Genomic DNA, 25839 nt, shown 5'->3' on the forward strand with positions numbered 1-25839 from the left:
CTTTGAAGACTAAGAAATAAATACCAAAAAGTAGTGGGCTCAGCACAGAACCCTGGGGGACTTTACTAGTGAAAAGCCTCTTTGTGGAGGTCATCTCCCCTACACTAACTTCTGGCATCCTATCTGACAGCCAGCTGGCTATCTTGAATGTAACATAGGGGTTTATGCCTTATTTCCTAAGTTTGCTTACAATGCCCGAGTGGGCATTGTATCAAATGCCTTAACCAGTTCATGGCAGGCAGTATGCATGATTTTGCCCTCATCCACTGACTTTGTGACTTTTTCAAAGTAGTCCACCAGGATGAGTAGGCATGATCTGCCTTTAAAGAAGACACACTGAGTTGGTTTCTTATGTCATTATTAATCATATCCATGATAATTCTTTCCATGTCTTTGCATATGAGACTAGTAAGACTTGTGGATCTTTAATATCCAAGGTCTGTTGATGTACTGCCCTTGTGCATATGGATGACCATTGTAGTTCTCCATTCCCATGGCACAAAGCCTTTCTTGAGGCTCCAGACGTCCTGATAGTTCATGTTTTGGACTATATACAAGACATGCATGATATATTACTGGGTTTCATTGATACAGTGTTCTTTTCCTTAGAGATTACATGTAGGACCTCCTTCAAAGTGATACATGGGGGAGAGATTATGTTTGATGGTATTACATGGGGGTGGCTGGGGGGATTCTGGAGTACAATTTGTCATCTAGCAGATTTGCCATATCTTCTGGTTTCATGCATGTGGTTCCACTTACAATTAGTTACGCACACTGTTGTGGACTGTCTTTGAGGTTCTGGACATAGCTTACAAAAGCCTTGTGATTCTCCTGGCCTGGGAATCTATCCTTATATCTTTACCTCTAAATTGGCTTTGTTGGACTTACTATGCCATTTTAGTTGTTTGTTTAGCCTGATGAGAGGGTTTTTATTCTGCTGGATGTTGCACTTCCTAATTTTAGCTATGATTCCTTTTGTTGAGCAACCTATTAATGTTTGGATTCCACCAGAGTGGTTTGATTTTTTAGGTTGTTCTGGGCTTGATTCTAGTAAACACAGATGACTCCATGCACTTATTAACATGATAGCACAGAATTCCTGTGTACAATTCTATATAGCCAACTGTGTTCTTCAGGTTTGGAAGGGCATGACATTTTGTAAACTAATCACTTTACTAGGTAGTTTGACTTAGAATAGTTGTTGACTATTACAGGGCTAGCTGGGATAACAGCATTGATTATCATTTAGAAGGAGACAGAGTTATGGTCTGACCTTACAAGAGAGGAGAGTACACACCGGAGAAGGGGAAGCCGCATTCGCCCATATTTGTAACAGGTTTAGTAATCCTCCACCCATAGTGATCATATGGACTATCAGGTCCACTGTGTTTGAAATTTGACAAATTCCAGCACATTTTGGGACTTGTAGGATTCCCAGTTTATAGAGGGGTAGTTCAAGTCCCCATGAATATGGTATTAGGTTGAATAACAAGTTTTTATAGTAGGTCTAAGTTATGGGTTTTGTGAGTCGCATAGGGTTCTAGAGCTTGCATGGATATGATATGGGATTCTATTTATGGTAATCTGGAGAACCTCAAGCATATCATTCTATTTGACTAACCCTGAAGTGTTTTTTTTTTATATAGATCAAAACACCTAACAACCTTACCCCTACTTGTGCAGTGGCAGGTCTAAATGTGTGGAAGACATTTCATCACTGCACTGCCAGGCTGCTCTATTTGGCTTTAAACCATTTCTCAGTTATTGCACATATGTCTGTCAGGAGAGCTTGCAGGAAGTAGAGTTTCTTGTTTAGGCTCCTAGCATTGACCTGTAAGACCTTTAGATTACCTTAGGTTGCTTTTGCTAAGTTGTGAGATTTGTCAGGTTCAATTGCCTAAAAAGGCACTATGGTGGAGAACAATATTTTAACTTCTATTTGAAAGCCTTAAAGAGAGAGATACAGACCGTTCTTGGCAAAGCAGAGTGGTCTGTTGACCATATTCTCCTATATAGACAAATATTGTATCCCTTAAAAATGACACCAAAAACTAATTCAATTATTAAAGTCAATCATCTTCTGTTCATAGAGTGGCATCATCCTCAGTGTAGGTAGAATGCTGCTCAATGTTAAGCTCATATCAGCCTTGAACATGCAGTCCAAAAGCTCCATAAAGCCTCTCTTCATATAGTCCAGAGAGGTAAGTCTCAGGTCAATTACACTCACATGGACTATGACTGAGTCATACTGCTACTTTTGGTTCAATGACCTGAGTGCATACATGACTTGGCCCATGATAGGCAACTGACTGTGATTTTCTCTTTGTTCACCTTGGTAAATTGGGCATTCATGTGTCTCACAATGGAGTATCCTTTGACTTGGGTAGAATGATGGCTTGCCTTATGGGCTTTGTAGTGCCTTATGTGCTTTGTAGTTGAGGCTCCATGGGGTTGTGACAGAATGTGAGGTGTCAGGTGTTGTTATGGTGGAGTGTGTTTGGGTTTGCATAGGATAATTAATGAGGCTGAGTGTCTGTGAGGTCTTTTGGGTTTACGAAGGTCTCATTTAAGTTCCTAAGAATATGTTAGTCATTGTATCTGGTGTATATTATATGTGGTGGGTATAGTGTGTATGTTACTGACAACCTGATTGTTATTTTTAGTGCTTGTATGCCAGAATCTTGCCTCCAGTGACATTGAGTAATTATGTCTCTCAAATAGTGTGTCAGTTTTTTTAAGGAATGCTTAGTTGCTGCATTGTCTCAGGATGCCTATATCCACCAGACTGTTAACGGTGACATTGGGAAAGTGCATATCCATTATGTCAAGTCCTTTTAGCCAAACTGTAAGGCTGTAGTACAAGAGGAGTTGCTAGCAGGGTAGTTTGAGTGCATTTGAGGCTAAAACCAAAAACTATGTTATGTAAGTCTAGATTTGTGGGCAGTGCTCCTTAGTGTGTAAACCAGTTGCTCTTGGCACACCTGAGTTATTGGGTAGAGGTAATTTCAGAGGTAGTTTTATGGGGAATATTTAATTTTGCAGTGCTTGAGTCTATAAGATGTAGCGTCTCAGATAAAAATCATGGGACTGACATAAGTTTTAATTTTTCCCAGCCCTGACAAATAGGTCATCTATGACCTTAGAGTAAATAAGATGCAGCACCTTGGGTAATTAGGCCTTCATTGAGGGGACTTTGTCAGACTTGCAGATGAGTCAGCACTCTGATGGGGCAGGCAGTTAGAAGAGCTGCATATACCATTAGGCATTCTTTTTTTGAATCGTGAACAGTGTCGCATTTGTGTTGGTACACGAATAAACAAGTCATTGTGGGTTCTGTTTAAGCAGCTCTATTCTGTACAAACACATTACTGTAAAGCTTATTTGACTATGAATAAGTAACTTATATACAAACTGACTGATGTGATCATACATGCTTACACACTGGCTGCTTCTTCAAAATGAGACTAATTATTGCACGTATCTGGAATTTCTACGGGCAAGCACAGCCTTGTGTGCTTTTTAAAGACATAACACACATCTACATCCTTCCTCTTTGAGAAATAGATCATGCAATTTGTCATCAGATATTTAGCATGCAGAAATCACAAATAATCTAGAGACATGCATTATACAATACTAAGAACATATGTATATACAATCAAATCCACGTTGCTGTGTATTTCACACTAGGCTTAGAAACTCATCCATATTGTGTAACATAAAATGGAGAATCAGTTTTAGTAACTGGAACAGTCTCTGCAAAATAGTTGACCTGTGGAATGTTCGAATTACATTTTGGAACAGAATCAAATTTTTGAACACATACTGGTCTGGAAACAATGTCTGACTCAGTCTTTAATTTAGAATCTGCATCACAGATACAATGTTGTGATTGGAATGGGGATGATTTTGGTACAGGAAGAAGATGTCTGTGATTCCTCTTTACACCCTCGGAGCTTACCCAATAAGATCTCGACACAGATGCCTGTTATCTGTCCTATTCGATCAAAACCTTTTGTTGTCTGGATTTGTACTGTCTCTCCTTCCCTCAATGAAGAAAGTAATCTACTTGATCTGTCATAACTAGATTTCTGGATATTACATTTCATTAACAATTGAGCCTTGATGGTTTTATTGTTCTTAGAGTTAGGCTTCAACAAACTTGATAAAACAGGTAGCATAGTTCTAGTTTATCTGAAAAGTAGTCTTTGAGCATGTGAGCCAAGAATATCGTCACAAGGTATGTTTCTGAGATTAAGTAAATTCAAGAATACACTGGTATTGTCACACTTTGACTTTTCAAGTAATTGCTTTGCAATCTGCACTTCACGTTCAGCTAGACCATTGGAGGATATTCAGGACTAGTAATGATATGTACAAAGTCCCATTCTCTTGCAAATTTCTGAAACAACTGGCTAGTAAATTGAGTACCGTTGTCAGAATAAAATTTGTGAGGACTACCATGAACTGAAAAATGACATTTAAGCTTAGTGATAAAAGCTGTTGAGGTTAAGTTTGGTAGCAGATCAATCTCAAACCAGTTTGAGTAAGAGTCTACCAAAACCAAATAGTGTTGATTGTTCCATTCAAAGATATCAGTTGCAACAACAGACCGAGGAAGTTCAGGTATTGGATTTAGTTGAAGTGGTTCCTTTTGCAAATGTGCTCTGGTACTCTTACATATCGAACAAGAAGAAACAACGATGTCAATGTCTTTTGATAATGAAGGCCAAAAGACTAGTTCTCTTTCTCCTAGTGGATAATAAACCTGGATGGCCACGATGCAAAATCTGAATATATTCATGTTGTAATGAAGCAGGAACAACAGTTTTAGGACCTTTGAAAATAATACCATCTTCCATCAACAATTCATCTTTGTAAGGAAAATATGTCTGCACTTCAGGTGATGCACTAGATTGTTCTGACAGCCATCTGACATTGATGAAGTGATTGAGCTTTTGTGAAATTGGATCAGTCATAGTGTGATCTATCAACCTATCAAGTTTAATGGTGGAAAAATTGTGCACTGACATTACATCAAAATCAAAATTTTCAGCATCAAGCTTTTCTGTAGTACTTCTAGGGGATTTGGATAAAGTATCAGCCAGATAAAGCAATTTACCTTTAGTCCAGACCATTTTGAAATTGTATTTTAGCAATTTGATCATCATTCTTTGTAATCTCACAGGAGCAGAATGCACAGATTTCTTTAGAATAGTAATTAGAGGCTGATGGTCAGTTTCAATTTGAATAGCATGACCATAAACTTAATCATGAAACCTGGAACATGCAAAAACTATTGCTAGAAACTCTTTCTCAATTTGAGCATAATGCATCTCAGTTTGAGTAAGTGTCCTAGATGCATAGGCTACTGATCTGCCCTCTTGTAGAACAACTGCACCCAAGACTAACATTAGAAGCATCACAGGATAGAACAACTGGTTTATTCACATCATAGTACCTTAACGTAGGGGGGGGTCACAATTTTCTGCTTCAGGTGATCAAGTGCCTTCTGATAATGTTGTAACCATGACCATACAACATTTTTTTTAATTTTAGCTCACTTACTGGTGCTGTCAACTCACTGAAATCCAGTATAAACTTGCCCAAATAGTTGACCATGCCCAGAAAACACTGTAAACTCTGCACATTATCTGGTGCTGACATCTCTAAAATAGCTATTTGTTTGGGTGGGTCAGGTTTTAAGCCTGTACTTGTAAACAAATGTCCTACATAGGTTACTTCTGAAAGTCTGAATTTGCACTTCAGAGGACTGAGCTTTAAATTTACTTCTCTAAAGATCTGTCTAGAACTTTCTTGATGTTTCTGTCATGTTCTGCTTTGCCATTGCCTCCAACTAGTAGATCATCTACTATTAGGGCACAAGGACAACCTGAAAAAATTTGCACACTGAAAAACATCACTTGCATAATTTATTCCAAATGGCATCCTTAGAAATTTGTATCTTCCAAACGGGGTACTAAAAGTAGTTAGAAAAGTAGTTAGAAATGAGAATTTGTGATCAAGGATCACTTGCCAAAATGAACTCTTTGCATCCAAAGCAGAAAATGCAGTGGCATTTAGTATTAGCGCTGTGACTTCCTCAAATGTGTGCATTGGATGATATGGTCACTTTAATGCTTTGTTCAAATCTCTAGGTTCAATGCATATACTGATTTCATCTGAGCCTCTCTTGTGAGCAGCTACCATGGACAACACCCATTCAGTTGGTTCTGTGACTGAACAAATCACACTTTGCTGCAACATCTTATCCATCTGAGCTCTTACTTTATCTTAAATAGTTATTGGAATGCTTCTTGTGGGTCTGACCACTGAAGTGACCTCATGGTCTAATTTCATAGAAAATACAACTGGAAGCTTGCCCATCTTGTCATTGAAATCATCAGCATACTCTGAGAAAATGGCTTCTGCAAAACTCGAACTTGGAACTGCACTCACATGATGAACTTCTTTAGCAAAAGAAAGCAGATTCATTCTCAAACTATCTTTGAGACCTAGTAAAGAGTGTGCTGGTTGTCGGACTACATAGAATAATAAGTTGTAACAGTTCTCAACCAAATAACATGTAAGTATTCCTGAACCTTCAGTTTGAATTTCTTCACCTTCATACACACAAGCATTGCACTACTACATTGAGTAGTTTGTTGGTTCTCACTTTTGCAACTGTATCTGCTGATATAACATTGCACTTTGATCATGTGTCTACTTTGAGCTCCGGGGATTTTCCATTGGTCTGAACTGTGCAAAACACTTCACTCCTTGTCAATAAGTTTACTGTATCAACTCTTTCTCCCAGCACTGATACACTATCTACGTAGAAAGCTGATTGTTTTGGCTCTACTTGATTAACTTGTTTTTTGCATGACCTTTCTTTACAATGGTGTGAGGCTTACTTGATTTGCAAAACTTTTGAAAGTGGTTCCATTTCTTACACTTATGAAACTGCTGACTATAGGCTAAACATTTCTCTCTTTTTGACTCATGGTTTGCACCACAAATTTCAACAGTTAACAATAAAGCTAGACTTGGGTTTTGCTGATTCACGCTTGTATGGCACTGAGATGGTGGTGGAGCTTGCACTTCTCCAAGAACTTTATAGAAAACTTGGCACCTTCTTTGGAACTCTCATGGTTGCCCTTTGCTTAGTCCTGTTTTTGCTTACCATGTGTTGCATGCTATATACATTCACTCTGGAGCTTACCAAAACCATGCTTTTGTCACTTGTAAGCATGTTCATTTGCCTTTCTGTCACCTCATGGATATGACAAATCTCCGTTGCTTTGCTTAATGTCAAATCACTGTTATGAAGTAAAATCTTCCTCACTGCAGCACTATTAATACCATATACAAGTCTATCCTTTATCAGGTCATCTTTCAAGTCACCAAACCGACAACTTTTGGCCTTGTTCCTCAAGTCAGTTATATAAACTGCAAATGTTTCCCCTGGCTTCTGATTTCTTGTGTAGAACAAATGCCTCTCTAATGTAATGTCTGTCTGGGGGTTGCACATTTCTCTGACCTTACACTTTAAACACTCTGGGTCTTCTCTGGATTCAGCTTGCACAACAATATGCCGATCTGCACATTCACCTTCATACACTTCTGGTGCATATACAAATCATCGCTCTCTTTCTATAGCCTCAGATTCTGCTAGATTTAGCAAAATAAATGCCCTTGTGTATGCATCTATATCTGCATAAGCTGCTTGTATAAAAATATTGTACTCCTGTTCAGATATTCTCCAGTTCTCTGCAATATTCTGGTCAAACACAAGTGGTTGAGGTTTTCAAAATCCATCTGCCATATTAACACATTTCAGGGTCTTGCAAATAAGTACGAATACACACAGACACACACACACACACACACACACACACACACACACACACATATATATATATATATATATATATATATATATATATATATATATATATATATATCTATATATGCATAAGTAATTGGCATGAACACTCAACTTGGCTAACGCTCTTCTGCTTTATATCTGCACGTCCTTTCTTTGTGATTATTGGTTTGTGCGAATGAATAACCGCATAGTGCTTTCAATTAACTGGACTTTGTAAAATAAACCTCTCGGGCTTCTCAATGCTTTATTGCACTTTGCAAAATACCTTTTCAAATTTCTTAATGCTTCTCTGTGCTTTATGAAATAGCCTTTTAAGTTTCTCAATGCTTTATTGTACTTTGCGAATTAACTTTTTAAATTTCTTAATGCTTCATTATGCTTTACAAAATAGCTTTGTAAGTTTCTCAGTGCTTTATTGTACTTTATAAAATAACTTTTTAGCTTTCTCAGTGCTTTACGAAACTCAGCGGAATAGATTTTCAACTTATTTACTGCTTTACGAAGCTTAATGGAATACTTTCTCAGACTTTGAGATGCTTTTATGAAAACTTTGATAAGTAAAGGCAGAAATGCTATAATCATTGGCTTTCGGAATTATTAAAGGTTAAAATGCAAAAGAAGTTGCTTGGAAATTTATCGATAAAGGCAGGCATGTAACGGTCATGCACTATCACTTATTAAAGTCGTTGCTTTAAGAAACATTCAAGAACTTTGCAATGCAACTGAACAATTCACAAGCACTGTAATACTTTTGTAATCTTTTGTAAGAAACACCTTTCTTTAATATAAGAAACATGTTAAGCATTTGTACAATGTGAATAATCAGATTTTGGTTGCCCAAATTCAATGCCCTTTGAGGTATGTGCACTTTGTAAATGACTAAATGCAATATACTGAAATTATCCCAAAATCGTGGCACTTTGCCAGGCAACACTTTACAGTACAAGAAGCACTCTGTAATGGCAGCACTTTGCGAGCAGTCACAACTAGCACAAGAACATTTTTTCAAACAACCGTGCTTCAATTGAATTACATGATATAGTTACACTTTACACTTAGTGAAATCTTTGAAATACATTCATAGTAATACGCAAACACTGTAAGCACTTTAACACACTCTGAGATACTTCGAATGACTTTAATTACTTTTTTGATACCAAATAAAGTCATGCCTCGGGATTCAATAAACTAAAAATTCCATTCAGCATAGTGTAGCCATTCCTGCATGGAATATGGCCACCGAGCGATCCAGTAAACAAGCCTGGGTACATGCATGAACCTGTTAACACTATTCTGCCACAGACATGACTAGATTATGCGAATGACCTCATTTACTGGTGAAAAAACATGCAAATTAAGTCAATTAGTGATCCATTAAGTAGGCAGGCATCCATGGCAGAAGAGTATTGCATGCAGAAATGTATTCAGCTACTAGCTGAAGACATTTCTGCAAAAATCAAAACAGAGGCATGACAGCTCAAACTAAAGCATGCATTACAATCCTTAGGAATGCTAATGGCCAAATATATGTCCATTGGCATGGAAAAGTGTTGCAAAGTAATAAAAATCAAAGTTTATTTTTTTGGGCCGATCTTAGCCGTTTAAGCATAGGGCAAATGAGATTGCGCCAAGAATGAAAAAAAAATGTGATAAAGCAATTTTAAGTGAAGTCTGCATTTTACCATTATAGTCTATGGCATGCAGAACCAAAACAACAGCAGTGAACACTGGTTGCTAAGGGGAAAGGCTCTGGTGTAGTGCTGTAACTAGGGACTAAGGCAGTGGGGTATGCTAATGAGGGAAATTTACTGAATCACAAAAAGAAGACAAGTGCCAAATGGCACCTAACCATGTAAGAGCTATAAGGCAGTGATGTAAGCAGGAGAAGCAGTTGACATGAAAAGGGGGTGTGTTATGCTTGGTGTAAGCACATTGGAGTTCCCCGGTTCACATTTGAGCTTAGCTAAGCACAGCTAAGCAAGAGGTGTGTCTAAGGCTGTATTGACTAATTCCATAAAGTGAAAAGCATGTTCATGTCCAGAGGAGGGCCATTTCTCATTGTTTACCTTAGCTAAATGGGTTTGTGCAGCACTCACCAGCTCTAAAATAAAAAAGCAAACAAAGAAAATGGAAATAGCAGGACTGTTTACATTTGGGCTCTGGGTTTGCGTGGCGCGCCTTGGGGCTTAAAAGGAGATGAAATGGGAAGGGAAAAAGGAAAACAAAAAGGAAATAGCAGAATAAAAACAATCAAGTACAAATAACATAGCTGGCACGTGGAATGCATCATAGTCAGCCAATCATACTGACAGCATCTGCAGCACAACAGTATAAACTATGCAAACACCTTCCAGTCTGATTTTCCCACAATCTCTGCACCATTGGTGTACACATGTGGGGGAATTTTAACCAAAAAAATGTTAGGAGCTGCCATTGCTTTGATCCATCAGTATGTGCTAGAGGCTGAGGGCGGTGAGGAGGATAATGCTGACAACAGCTACAGACCGCGGAAGAGGAGAAGAGTGTTCAGACCCAGGGTAATTTACCAGGGTCTACATGGTCTGGAGATAGTAGAGCACTACAGGGTGGACAGAGGCATACTTCAGCACATCATTGAGCTGTGCCAGCCTCAACTCAGACCCAGAGCTAACAGAGGAGAGCCCATCCCAGTGGATACCAAGGTATGTGTAGCCTTATGAATACTAGCTACAGGTACTTTCCAAAGACCTACTGGGGACATCATGGGGGTCTCACAGGCATCTGCATCCAGAATACTCCACCAGTTCCTGGGTGCCACCCTACCACATGCCTGTGAGCATATTTACTTCCACAACACCCGTTTGGAGAAGAACAGCAATATGTGCCTTTTCCACCATGTAGCAGAATACCTGGAGGTACTGAGTGCGATAGACTGCACACACATTCACATCAAAGCACCACCCAGTGAACAGGGTAAAGTCTACATAAACCACAAGGGCTTCTCCTCCATCAACTGCCAGGTCGTGTGCAATGCGTAGGGCATTATCATGAATGTGTGTGCTAGCAGCCCTGGAAGCTACCACTACTCCCACATCTGGCATTCCTCACAGCTGTACCAGGCATTTGCCAGTGGGAACATCCCATATGGCCATCTGGTGGGGGATGCTGGCTATGCACTGGAGCCATGGATGATGACACCCATCAGAAATGCCCACACTCCCACTCAAGAATGCCATAATGAGACACACGCACAAACCAGGATCATTATAGAGCATGAGTTTGGGATGCTCAAGTCACGGTTCTGCTGCCTTACTATATCTGGTGGATCCTTGCAGTACTCTCCAGCCACTTATGCACACTTGTTCATAGTATGTGCCATGCTACACAATATGATCCTGTGGAAACAGCTGCAGCAGAAACAGCATGGGAAAGGGCCATACAGCCCCCCCAACATTACCAAAAGCAGTGAGGGACTCAGAGGAGGAAGCCCCTGAGCCTGCTCTTGTAGGCAGATGGAGGCATGCCCAGTATGCCCAGGCTCTGGCAAAGAGGCAATTCATAGCACACACACTAACACTGTAGGGGCCCATGGACTGATACCTCTCTCTGACTCGCACACACAGTAAAATGGATGACACACACATCACATTACCTGTAACTTACCATGTGTAGGCAGTGTACTGTGTCCATCCAACATAGGTGGCCCTCAAGCACTGTCCTCACAACTGCCACAGGCACAAGGTAAGTCTGTCTTCTTAACAATAAATGAATGGATTAGTATGTTTTGTTAGCATATCTATGGTAATGTTGCATGCATGCAAGGGAATGGGGTGGCCTACTGGATAGCAGCAGACAACAGACAGCTATGTGGGACACCAGGAAATGTCTGCACAATACTGTCTTCCACACACTTTGCAGTATCATTTAAGGTGACAAATCCCACTGCAGTATATGTGGGGGGCCAACTAAGGGGGGATCATAGGTCACATGCATGGATGTCACTGTGGGGATCCCATACTCACCCCTCAGACTCATACAGCAAGTCAGCGGTAGAAAACCATAAAGGAATGTCTGGCAAAGGTCCACAAATGGTGACAATGATGGAAGACCCCCCCACAGACTTACACAGTGATATCACAGCAGGCCTTGCATTTGCAGTAAGGTTCTGAAGAGTAAGAAGTCTGAAACTCAATTGTATGGCATTACAATCTAACCTGTGTTCTCTAGTGATATGCATCTATTCTCCAAGACAGGGCACAATACTATGCTAAATGGAACCAAACTGTAAAGCCAATATCAGCACAGTCTATGCACATGTGTACCATTGACAGGTGTGCCCCCCCACACATATTCCCATAGAAATGCAGTAACATGTACGTTTGTAGGGTTATAGCAGCAGACCACACATTGCCAGGGCTGTCCCAATCAACATGATAACTTGTTGCATGTCCAAAATATGCAGGTGTCAATGAGCTATGCATATTTGTGGGGAATACTGTCAGGATGGGGTTAGCAACTTCTCACAGCTGTTGTGTCCTAGTGGCCTAGGTACAGTACTATGATAGACATGGTCATGTTCCACGAAATGCAGTGCCAACTATTTTGCATGTCAGCTACACCTACGGTGGGACTTGTATGCACTGTCCACATGTCAATATCCATTATGTCAGGAAGTTGGATAGGTCATATACAGGGGGCTACACATATGAACATTACACAGGTTGGAGTAACCTACACAGTGCCTACCGTACCTCCCAACTGTACAGACATTTTGCAGAATGTACAGAGGTTTGCATAATATTTGTGGTGTCTTTATTTTGAAATAGTAGTGTTGTATGCCAAATCAATGGTAAACCATAAAAGTCTAAAGTCAGAAAATAATGATGGATTGTAGTGTCTCAGACTTCATACCCTATAGAAAGATGCATGCTAATGCAAAATCTGTTATTGTATCACCCTTCCAGGTTTGTAAGGCCAATAGTTAATGCTCTGTATATTTAGGCCTTTGTCACCCAATTACTCATGGCTTTGTCCAGATGTCTGGCTGGCATAAGTAGAGAGTTATGGTGCCTAGTAGCACAGCAATGCATTCTGTCACTTACCATTGTCACCACAGGGGATCCACTGCTTGGCACCCTGGGAACATAGGAGTGACAGAAAGCATTGCCTTGCTACAGATGGCCTGCATCAGTCTCACATGACCTACAGGCCTCTGGAAAAGGCCCATGCCTCACCCATAGTGCCTTTGCAGAGAATGTCACGGGGTCCATACTACCAACATAACGCAGTCAAGAAAATGCAAATGTAACACCATGCTCCGAAATGCTAATAGCATAATTCTCAACCTCATAGAGGAGGAAATCTGGACAAAGCCATAGATAATGGTGGGATAAAGGCCCAACTATAGGGACACATTTGAAATATTGCTCTCATAATATTAGAAAGTTGAATAACAGTAGCAGTAGCATGGATGTCATGAAGGCTCTGAAGTCTGAAACTCTAATGTTCTGTCACTATTCCCTGATTGCAAACCTGAGTGATTTGCAACAAATGTGCAAGAAAACCACAATGTTAAGGGAAGCCAACCAGATATATGAGGCATGAAGCTGAATAATCTGTGAGAATCTGTACAGTTGACAGTTATGGCCACACCAGGATATGACCTTTCATGTAAGAAGAATACTGCACAACCTGGGGATCCCCAGCCAGTATATCACCAAGGTGCTGGACCTTTTACACAGCTTATTCAGTCAATTGGCTGTAGCCACACCTCCCAACTGGCCAGATTGTGCAAGAACGTCTAGCCTTCACCTCCTAATATAGGTCTGTGCATCATCCACCTGGTATTTCTCTGGTAAATAACTGTGATGATCCAATTATGTCTGTCAGTAGGTAGTGACACAATACATTACAGTGTCAAACAGTACATATGTCAGAAAATGTCTGCTAAAACAAACCCTGTAACTCAAGCAACTCATACATTGATAATAGTAATAGTTACAGTACCCCTCTATGTTTGGCCCATTGTTTCCCCATATTGTCAGCCTATCTCCAGATATCTTGTACAAACAGATTGCAAAATATGGCTGTAGCACACAACACCCCAGACTGGAGTACAACTATCCCTGGAATGGATTCCCACACTTACTATAAAAGGTCATACTGAGCATGCTCCTACACTTAGAGAAGTGAAGCCCATGTCTGAAACCTCATCGGACTATATATCTCTGTATTGTGCAAATGCCTTTGCATAGACACAGCTATATAAACCCAACTGTCTCCACACACACCCATAAGACAAGCTTACCCACAGCTAGCTGTAGGTGGCACATATGTGGTATATTTGCATCTCTTGCATGTAATACAAACACATATATATGAGGAACATATTACAATATGTCAAGCATACACACACATAGACATGGGGAAGAGAGGGACAGACAGTGATAAATTGAGACACACAGGGAGACACACATACAGAGTGAGTCATACACAGGGATACCCTGAATGCCAGAAAGTGATGTCCTGCTGCAGGCAGTTGCATATGAGTTGTAACCACAGGCATGTGCCAGCATGAAGATGAGATTCATTGTCTGATGATACTGAGATGGAGGTTGGAATATCATATCACTTAGCTTTGTGTGTGTGTGTGTGTGTGTGTGTGTGTGTGTGTGTGTGTGTGTGTGTGTGTGTGTGTGTCTGCTTTTGTAGGTCTTAGTATTATGATGCCTTACCCACCCAGTACACTTCTAATTTCCCTACTTTACAAGATCTGCTAATGTCATTCACTTGAGAAGCACCATTGGATTGGCTTCAGTCCTGTAAGCTCTATAGTGTGAGTGATAACTGTGTAACACTCTCATACAAATAACAAGATATGTAGGGGTACTAATCACAGTCCCAGAATATGTAACAGTGGTTTTGTGTGTGTGTGTGTGTGTGTGTGTGTGTGTGTGTGTGTGTGTGTGTGTGTGTAGATTAAAGATTTTGAGCCCATTCACACCCAGTACACTTCCAATTGCTCTACTTTAGCAGTCCTGCTGATGTCAGTCACCTTAGATGTACCTTTGGTCAGCCATCAACTCTCTAATCTCCGTGGCATGTGTGATTACTGTGTAACACTATAGTACAAATAACTAGATAGGTAGGATTTCTAATATCAATCCTGGCAAATATGTTTGAGTGTATTTGTGTTTGTAAGTGTGTAAATCTGTCTGTTAAAATATCTTGTGGCCTTTCTCACCAAGTACATCTCACATTGCCATACTTTACAAGGGCTGGTGATGTTCCTCACCTTAGAAGTACTTTGGGACACCCATCTCCCGATAAGCTCTTTGGTGCATGGGAAAAATGCATAAAACTGTAACAGCAATGACTTGATAGATAGGGGTTCTAATCTCAGTCATGGCAAATATGTGTGTGTGTGAGTGTATTTGTGCTTGTAAGTGTATATATCTGTTGGTTAAAGTAGTCTGTGGCTTTTCTCATCAAAGACATCTCCCATTGCCAAACTTTACAAGAGCTGGTGATGTTCATCACCTTAGAAGTACCTTGGGACACTCTTTTTCCCTATAATCTCTGTGGCACGTGATAAATGCATAACACTGTAGTAGCAATAACTAGATAGGTACGGGTTCTAATCTCAGTCCTGGCAAATGTGTGTGTTTGTTTGTGTGTGTGTGTGTGTGTGTGTGTGTGTGTGTGTGTGTGTGTGTGTGTGTGTGTGTGTGTGTGTGTGTGTGTGTGTGTGTGTGTGTGTGTGTGTGTGTGTGTGTGTGTGTGTGTGTGGTGTGAGAACAGTATCCAGTGTGGCTGGATGGTGGTGTGTGTGTTTGGGTGAGAACCATATCCATTGAGGGACGGGTTTTGCAATTTTTTGCTGTGATCCACCCAGTACCCATCCCATTGTCCACTTTAAAAGGCCCACTGTTATCATCTGCTGTAGAGGTAGCTGTAGACACTCTGCAGCTCTATAAGCTCTGTGCCACATGCAATAACTATGTATCAGAATGGAATAAATAACAAGATAGGCAGGCCTTCTAATCCTTGGATACCATTCCCCACTGAGGAATCATAGACAAACACACTCAGCTGGCATCAATGACTATATCACTAGGTGGCTTGCAAATTTGCTCACAGATAGAACTCACTGTGTGAAAGCGGACTCCGTGTCAGCCCCACAGGGTTTGGTCTTGGGTCCCATCATGTTCGGTATCTACACCTCTGACGTCCAGCCCAATGTGAAGGGACTCTGGCTGACATTGTTTGCAGATGACTGCAAGGTGGGTACTATTATTACCTCCCCATATGATATTGACAGCCTGCAGAAAGGCCTCACTGAGACATATGACTAGTGACTAGTGTCTGAACCCTGGACTTTAGCTCAATGCCTGAAAATGTGCCAACATCCCCTTTGGGAACAACATGGTTCACATGAATCACCACATCGATGGTAGTCCACTGAACACTGAGGTCATTATAAGAGAACTGGGAACACAAGTTGACAGTGAGCTCTCTGTTGACCACCACAGTGCCACTGTGTTCAGAAAGTCCTTCTATGTGGCACATTTCATTACTAAGGGTATTGCATCCAGGAAGTAAGAGGTCATTGTCTCTCTCTACTCTCCTCTCATTAGGCCAGTTAATGAGTACAATGGCCCATTTGGCATATACCTCACTGGACACCTGCAACAATTAGAGAGGCTGCAAAAGTACTTCACAAAGAGGATCCTAGGCCTTAAACACTTGTCCTATATGGACAGACCCCAAAACCTCCAACTATTCTCTGTCTCATATTGGCTACTTAAAGGCAATCTCTGTGTTTGTGAGTGTGTATACATGTGGGTGAAAATAGTTTGAGGCCCTTCTCACCAAGTACACCTACCACTGCCATACATTACAAGGGCTGGTGATATTATTACTATATAGGTACCTTGGGGCATTCTTCACCCTATAAGCTCTGTGGTGCATGTAGTAACTGCATAACACTATAATACCAATGACTAAATAGGTAGGGGTTCAAATCTGAGTCCTAGCAAATGTGTGTGTGTAAGTGTTTGTAAGTGTGTATATTTGTAGGATACAGCATTTTGCGTCCTTACTCTTCCAGTGCACTGCCCATTGCCATACTTTACAAGGGCTGGTGATGTTATTCACCTTAGAAGAACTGTGGCACACTCTTTAGACTGTAAGCTCTGTGAACTGTGTGATAAACGCATAACACTGTATTAGCAATAACTAAATAGGTAGGGGTTCTTATCTTAGTCCTGGCAAATGTGTGTGTGTGCAAGAACTGTATCCTGTGTATGTGTTTGAGTGAGAACTATATCCATGGGGGGTTGAATCTTACCTTTTTAGACCATGGTACTCCCAGTACATGTCTCAAGGTCACTTTACAAAGATCACTGTTCAGATCCACCATAGAAGTATTTGTGGACACTCTTTAGCCCTATAAGCCCTGTGCTGTGTGCAACAGCTATGTGACAGTATAGAATGAATAACATGATAGGCAGGGCTGTTAATGTCAGTACTAGCAATTGTGTTTGCATTGGTGTGTATAGCAGTGTTTGTGAGTGTGTAGACTTATAGGTGAGAGTCTAATGAGTCCTTCCACACCCAGTACACCCTCCATTGCCATACCTCACAAGGGCATATGATGATATTCACTTTACAAGTACCTTGGAACAGTCATCACACTATTAGTTCTGTGCCACCTGCGATAACCGCATAACACTGTACTACCACTAACTAGATGGGTAGTGGCTCCAAACACAACACTGGCAACTGCGATCCTGTGTGTGTGTGTGTGTGTGTGTGTGTGTGTGTGTGTGTGTGTGTGTGTGTGTGTGTGTGTGTGAACAGTATTCTGTGTGCGTGTGAGAACAGTATTCTCTGTGTGTTTGGTCAACACAATATACTCTGGGGGTGTGGGTTTTACTAATTTGAGCTGTGTTCCACCCACTACACTTTCCATTGTCCATTTCACAAGGGCTGCTGACACCAACCACCATAATCTTACCTGTATACATCCCTCATCCCTGTAAGCAGAGTGGCACATGCAATAATTGTTACACAGACCTGGGTAAATGTGTACATATACAGCTGTACCTCAGCTCTGGCATGACTGATGTGTTACCACTTTGCCATACCCCTCATTGGCAATGTCTGCAGGGCCACATCCTGCTGACACACAGACACCTAGAACACAAACAGAATACAGCATGTGAGACTACATTCAGTCAGCATTACTAACACCAATACTGCATCATGGCTGAAAAGGTACACACACTCTGAAGTGTACCCATTACAAATGCCAGCTGACAGCACCTTACACAGCATTACTAGCTAAACTGTACCTAATTCACCCTGCGCATCAAAACCATATCAGCATGTCCCTGCATCAGTGGTATGGATGACAGACATGTGGCACAGGTATCATCATATGCACAGTGTGTTGTGTGGTTTTGTCAGAGGCCTAGGCTGGGCCATACAGTTGACATCATGTGTGTGTGTTTGAAGGGATGTTCGATGAATGGGCCATGCAGAGGTGGTATGTGTGTAAGGAAGTGACCTGGCTGTGATGGTGATGTGTGTGTGTTTGAATGCAGACAAAATAACCTTGGTAATACTGTATATAGATGAACTGCAGAAAAACAGCAACTTAGCACACCAAAAGTTTAATGTAGTAAAGCTTTCGGGAATACACCCTTCATCAGTACATATTAAGCAATTAGTTTACAAAACTTTAAATAGAGGAATCAATTAATCACATGATACAGCCAGCCTAATTACTTAAAAAGATATACTACAGCAATACATTTCAATGCAATAAGCACTTCTAAAAACTAGATGTTAATTTAAACTACATTGCACACATATTCTAATTTCAATACACTATTTAAAATAATCCCATTCTATCTAATTATAACTATGGTTTATACTAAAAAAAAATTTCAAAGCCTCTCTCTTTGTTTTTTTAATAAAACTGGTTTAAGACTGACAGCATTATTCAAGCCTGGTTTCACATCTGCTTGTAACCTAACTATCCACTCATATTCTTTTAATTCCAGTGTATTGTTCATGTCTCCCTTTCTCAATCCCATTTCTACATGTGAAATAACCCTAAAGCTAAACTTATGATTTTCACTCTCTTCTATGATGTGTTTACTTAAGGCATTTATCAATAACTTTCTTCTTATTTCAGACTTATGTTTTATAATTCTATCCTTTAACCTCCGTGTAGTTTTTCCAACATAGAAGGATGTACAGATATTACAGGTGGCTAAATAAACCACCTGCATTATATTACAATAAGTTAAAGCCTTAATATTATAAACCTCTTTACTAATAGGGTGCACATACCTATGTTCACCTTCATATAAATCCTCACAGCAGGTGCAATTATAACACTTGACTGTGCCCATTCTTTTTTACTTTGATTCATTCACCTGCTTACAATCTTTATAACAGAGTTTCTGCTTGAGTGTCTCAGAATTCCTATATGCATATAGGGGTCTATCTCCCACAATCAATCTGATTTCTGGCATTGCTAATAAAATGGGCCAGTTCTTCTCAACTATGTTGCATATAGCTCTTGTATTTAAATTATAGGTAGTAAGATATCTCACTTTCTCTTGCCCACATTTCTGTTTGTCCTCACTCTGTAGTCCCCCATTAAGTATAGGTTTATACCTATTAGATCTCTCTCTAAGAGGTTAAAAAAGAGAGATCTAATAGGTATAAACCTATTAGTAAAGAGGTTTATAATATTAAGGCTTTAACGTATTGTAATATAATGCAGGTGGTTTATTTAGCCACCTGTAATATCTCTACATCCTTCTATGTTGGAAAAAATACACGGAGGTTAAAGGATAAAATTATAGAACATAAGTCTGAAATAAGAAGAAAGTTATTGACAAATGCCTTAAGTAAACATATCATAGAAGAGGGTGAAAATCATAAGTTTAGCTTTAGGGTTATTTCACATGTAGAAATGGGAGTGAGAAAGGGAGACATGAACAATACACTGGAATTAAAAGAATATGAGTGGATAGTTAGGTTACAAGCAGATGTGAAACCAGGCTTGAATAATGCTGTCAGTCTTAAACCAGTTTTATTAAAAAAACAAAGAGACAGGCTTTGAAATTTTTTTTAGCATAAACCATAGTTATAATTAGATAGAATGGGATTATTTTAAATAGTGTATTGAAATTAGAATATGTGTGCAATGTAGTTTAAATTAACATCTAGTTTTTAGAAGTGCTTATTGTATTGAAATGTATTGTGTAGTATATCTTTTTAAGTAATTAGGCTGGCTGTATCATGTGATTAATTGATTCCTCTATTTAAATTTTTGTAAACGAATTGCTTAATATGTACTGATGAAGGGCGTATTCTCGAAAGCTTTACTACATTAAACTTTTGGTGTGCTAAGTTGCTGTTTTTTTGCGTGTTTGAATGCACACAGTCACGTCATGCTGTGGACCGTATATGGCAGGGTGTACAGTTCACCATGACTGGCCATGAGTACGGGTTATGGTCCTGCCAGGGGTCTCACTGGCATCACCAGACCCTAGGCCAAATGCAGTACTGCTTGCTGATGGAGAATGCTGTCTGCTTGATCCATTTGCATGATGGGACTGAGGACCATAGGCACATGGCCTGCTCCATTGTGGTGTGGGCAGCACCCCCTTCAGTAGTGTTGGTGGTACTGCCACTATGGGAGTGCATGGCCCCATAGACTCTTAGTTGACGCTGGTGCTGACCTATGTCCATGTGGCCGATGCCCATCTCCCACCACACACACTAGCACAGACATGCCACGGTCAAGGATTGCCAAGGTTTCACCCCACCATCTATTCATGACCTCAGTATTTTGACATGTGGCCTCAACAAGGTCATGTATGTCACCACGTAAGCCAGGAAGCATTGCATCCAAAACCCTGATTATTTGTCTGGTGTTGCACTCACTACATGCATGTGCATCCATGACAGCCCAAAACATGCATCTGGTGACACCTGCTGTGGCATTTGCAATAGCGGCTTGACAGACAACAGTCCTCCTCAAAACACCCCTGTCCATCCGCATGTGTGGGACCTTGCCTGCACTCTGGCTATGACTAGTGTCTGCACTCTCACTTGCCATAGTCACCACACTAGCCTGTTTCATGCCATCACGTGCCAACTGTCCATTATCTGTGGCTTCTGGGGACAGGGTATGTGTGGGCATTATGACTGTGTGCAGGGACATTGTGGATGACTGTGGGATGCCAGCCAATGGCACAGATTCAACCCCTGATAACCCAACTGTGCCACACTATGACCACCATCATTGTCAGAGTCTGCAGAGACACTGACATTAGATTTTGAGTGGGAGGGATCATGACCACCATGTCCACCTGTGAGGGGAAGACAACATATGTAAATTAATACCTGCACTATAAGGTTTGCTGGTACACACACACACACACACACACACACACACACACACACACACACACACACACACACACACACACACACACACACACACACACACACACACACACACACACACACACACAGGTGAAGTGGCACAAAGGCATTACACAGACCTCAAAATAGTCAACTGTTGACATTCATGACACAGTCAGATTACAACATACATGCTCTGGACAGGCACTCATCATCATGCAGTACAGCCCTTTCCAGTCAAATATACACCTCTGGGATACGTGAGTAGTGTTAGTAGGTGATGAGCCTTCAATTAGCACATACTGCAACCATGTACACATTATTGCTGTTCACCAATATAGCACAGAGGCAACCCCTACATAACATACCTCTCAACTGTACAGAGTTTTGCTGAATGTCTAGATGTGTGGCTCATATTTTTGGTCTGATCCTCATAACTCCTGTGTTTGTCTGACACATTACTGGGATGATCTGAGGATTTGCATTACTAATTAATGACATAATCTGAGTTTCATACTTCAAAACCTGCAGTAAATGTATGTTAAAACAAAACCAGTTACTCTAACAACCTTCTAAGCTTACAGTGGATATAATAAGTGTACACACCCCTATTAAAATCCAGGTTTTTCTGATATATAACTTGAGACCACATAAATCATGTCCTACTGTTTCCCACCTTTAATGTGACTGATAACCTGTGAAATCCAATTGAATAACAAACACATCAGTTAGGGATAACATATAGAAACTGCAAGACATACAATAGGCTGGTTGCATGAGTGTGCACACCCTTAAACCAATACTTTGTTAAAGCATGTTTTGATTTAATTACAGCAGTCAGTCCTCTTGGGAAGGTGTCTATCAGCATGGCACATCTTGACTTAGCAATATTTGCACACTCTCCCTTGCAGAAGCCCTCCAACTCTGGGAGACTGTGATGGCATCTCTTGTGCACAGCCATCATCAGGACACCTCACAGATATTCTATTGGATGTAGGTGTGGACTCTGGCTGGCCCATTCCAAAACATTGATTGTCTTCTGGTAAAGCTATTCTTTTTTTGATTTGGATGTATGGTTTGAGTCATTGTCACGTGGAAAGGTGAAATTCCCCTTCATCTACAGCTTTCTAGCAGACACCTGAATATTTTGGGCCAAAAGAGGCTGGTATTTGGAACTCTACATAATCCCCTCCACCTTGGCTAAAGGCCCACTTCCAGCTTACAAACAGTAACACCAAATCAGGACACTGCCATCACCATGCTTCACCGTGGGGATGGTGTTCTTATGGTGATGCACTGTGTTGTTATTGTGCCAAACAAACCTTTTGGAATTGTGGCCAAAAAGTGCAACCTTGGTCTCATTACACCATAACACATTTCCCACATGCTTTTGGGAGATCTGATGTATTGTTCCTGAGAATTTAGCCATATCTGGATGTTCTGTGTGAAAAAAAGGGTTCTATCATCCAACCCTACCCCACAGGCCAAACATGTAGAGAATACAGGAAATTGTTGTCACGTGTAGTACACAACTAGTACTTGCCAGAGATTCCTGCAACTTCTTTAGTGTTGCTGTAGGTCTCCTGGGAGCCTCCCTGACTAGTTTTGGTCTTGCCTTTTCATCACATTTGGAGGAATGTCCACTTCTTTGCAATGTCACTGTTGCCCCATATTTTCACCACCTTTTGATGACTGTCTTCACTGTGTTCCATGGTATATGCACTGCTGTGGAAATGTTTTTGTATCCTTCTCCGGGCTGATACCTTTTCAACAACTGGGATCCCTTTGATGCTTTGTCAGCTCCATGTGAACCATGGCTGTTGCTGTAGCAGGCAACTGAGTAAATATCAGGAAAATCCTAGTAAGACAGCTGACTGGGACAGCTGACCATTATTTGGTGTTAATCAAACAGTCTCTGTAATTAATGGCAGGTGTGTACCCAAGAAGACGTAATGCTGTATTTATATCAAAAGCTGTTTCAACACAGTATTAGCTTCAGCTTGTGCACACTTATGCATGTAGCTTATTATACATTTTGTTTTTTCATAATTGTTCCCCTAACAGATTTGTTTGTTTGACAATTGAATTGTACAGGTTATAGGTCACATTAAAGGTTGGAATAGTTTGGAAATGTTTTATTGTGGTCTCATTTTTGTATATCACAAATACCTGTTGTTTTAACAGGGGTGTTTACACATTTTATATGCATTGTCTAAAACTAATTTTTTAAATATGTCCCTAGTTTTGGGCCCTTGTCCCCCCCTATTTTGTCAGTCTTTGTCCAGATGTTTTGCAATGACAGGTTGTGATGTATGCTACAGATGTGTTACATCTCCTGCAAATAGGCCCCTGTGATGACCAGTGTGATGCAATGCAGTTAAACCCACCACAAGTAAACATGCACATATTGCAATAAGGCTAAGAGTAACAGTTGTGTGCATGGTAAAATGCATGACCTTAACATGCCTGGGGTACAGGTGAGCCACAACAGGACAATCCCATACTCACCAGCTTTAGGCTGCTGCCCCACATCCAGACCAGAAGTACCTATGTAGTTGTGGGGGAGAGGTATTGTCAGCAGACTCACATGTGGCATTGGTACAAGATGAATGCTACTTTTCTGCACATGTACAGTGCAAGCTCTGATACTACACAATTTGCTGTCCTTTACCATATATGTGCAGTTGTGTGCATTACAAAAACCCACTCACAAATGCAGTCTGACCTGACATATGCATCTAGATACTCTACAGAAGCCAGTATGAGTGCTACAGTATTCAATTGATGTGCACTGAGGCCTTACCTGGATGCTCATCACCTGTTTCCTGAGTTCCACCCACCTCCACAACTTGTGTTTATTTGCTTGCTGGTGTTTGGTGGCCGCCTCAAGGTTGGCAAGGAGCTCCTCTGTTGGTGTAAATGGGGCCTGTGTGGCAGGACTCTCACCTGTAGTGGTATGGTTCTTGGCTATGGCAACAGCCCTTTGCTGGGCATGGTGTATCAGGTCAGTCGCCCGATGCCTGACCTGATCTTATATGTGTCCATGGTGGCCCAAGTTGTTAACTCTGTGGACAAGGTCATCCCACAGGGTGGTCCACTCACGCAGATTGTGTTGACTATGGCTAAACATCATGCTGTGGTGTTGGATGATGTTATCTGTGATGGCTGCATTTTTCAGCCGCAGTATATGCTGGCTGTCTTGGGTGCTGCATGTCACTTGGAAGACATAAACAGGGAAACACATCACATGACCTCATACATTGGTCAAGGTTATTTACAGAACCTGCACATCAACAGTGACTATCATTAGCCATCACTTACAACCACATCATACCCCTGTCATCTATCAGCACAGTATGAACTTGAATTGCACTTCTGGTCCTGATGTGTCATGTTACCCCCAATGAGGGCCAGTAAATTGCATAACCCACCATTTATCATTCACCTTCACATACAGGGATGACATTGTCCGTCTTCTTTGCAGATGGGATGTCAATGGTGCTCAGGCTTTGTTTACGTACAGTGCGTAATGGAGCTGGGACCATATCCCTGAGTTCATGTAGGATGCAGACAGGGATGTTATCAGGTCCCGTGGAGACTTACTTTTGTTGACTTTGATTAGGCATTATGGACCTACTCCCTGATGATGAAGGGAGGGGTGCGGGTGCTGTGCATATCCACCTATACTGATGATGGCACGGGGGTGATGTTTTCCCTTAACCTGTCTACAGCAGTTTGGCTACAGCTATGGTGTGTGTGTGTGTATGTGGTGTGACTGACCACCATTACAGACTGGGTTGGGTTGTTGCCTCTGAGATTGAAGACATATGTGAAGATGGCCTTGTGACTGGCCTTGGTTGATGTGTCCAATTTGTACTCCTAGTTAGCCTTACACTAATTCACCTGTGACCTTATATGCTCATTCAGATAAAGGTTGACTTACCTCCAAGTTGGTGCCTGCTCCTACTTGGCCCTGTACAGCCAATACAGCAACTGATTATGTGGTTTGTGTATTGCTGCTGACCAGCAAAGGGGATTACTCTTCCTTGGTGGAGGCAGGTTTTACGAGTAAGGTATTGCTGAGTCCAGACAGCTATGTAGGTGCTCATATAGCTGTTTGTAGTAGGCATAGACACAAGATCATGACACAGTTGGACACCGCTCTAATTTCAACCTGATAATCATGCTTATTTTAGTACCCATGTCTGTTTCTGGGTAATGCAACAACTAATAGCTGTAGAAATTGATGTCTGTTGGATGCACAGAAACTAAGATTACACACATGTACAACATGTACAGCTTATTTACCTGATGTTTTGCATCTCATGTCTGTTGTTTTGAGGCATCCAGCTACACATACTCATACATACATGTGCACAGGTAATACCTGATATACATTTCTGTTCTATGTCAGCATAGCACACTGTATTTGCACTCTTGATGCTCTGTCATCCCTCTCAACCTGTTAGAGCAGGACATCTGGAAGACAGCACACATAAATGGGTGTCAATGGCCCA

The sequence above is a fragment of the Protopterus annectens genome, chromosome 8.part0 (genome assembly GCF_019279795.1).
Source record: "Protopterus annectens isolate FY-2018-M chromosome 8.part0, PAN1.0, whole genome shotgun sequence".
In the NCBI taxonomy this organism is placed as follows: Eukaryota; Metazoa; Chordata; order Ceratodontiformes; family Protopteridae; genus Protopterus; species Protopterus annectens.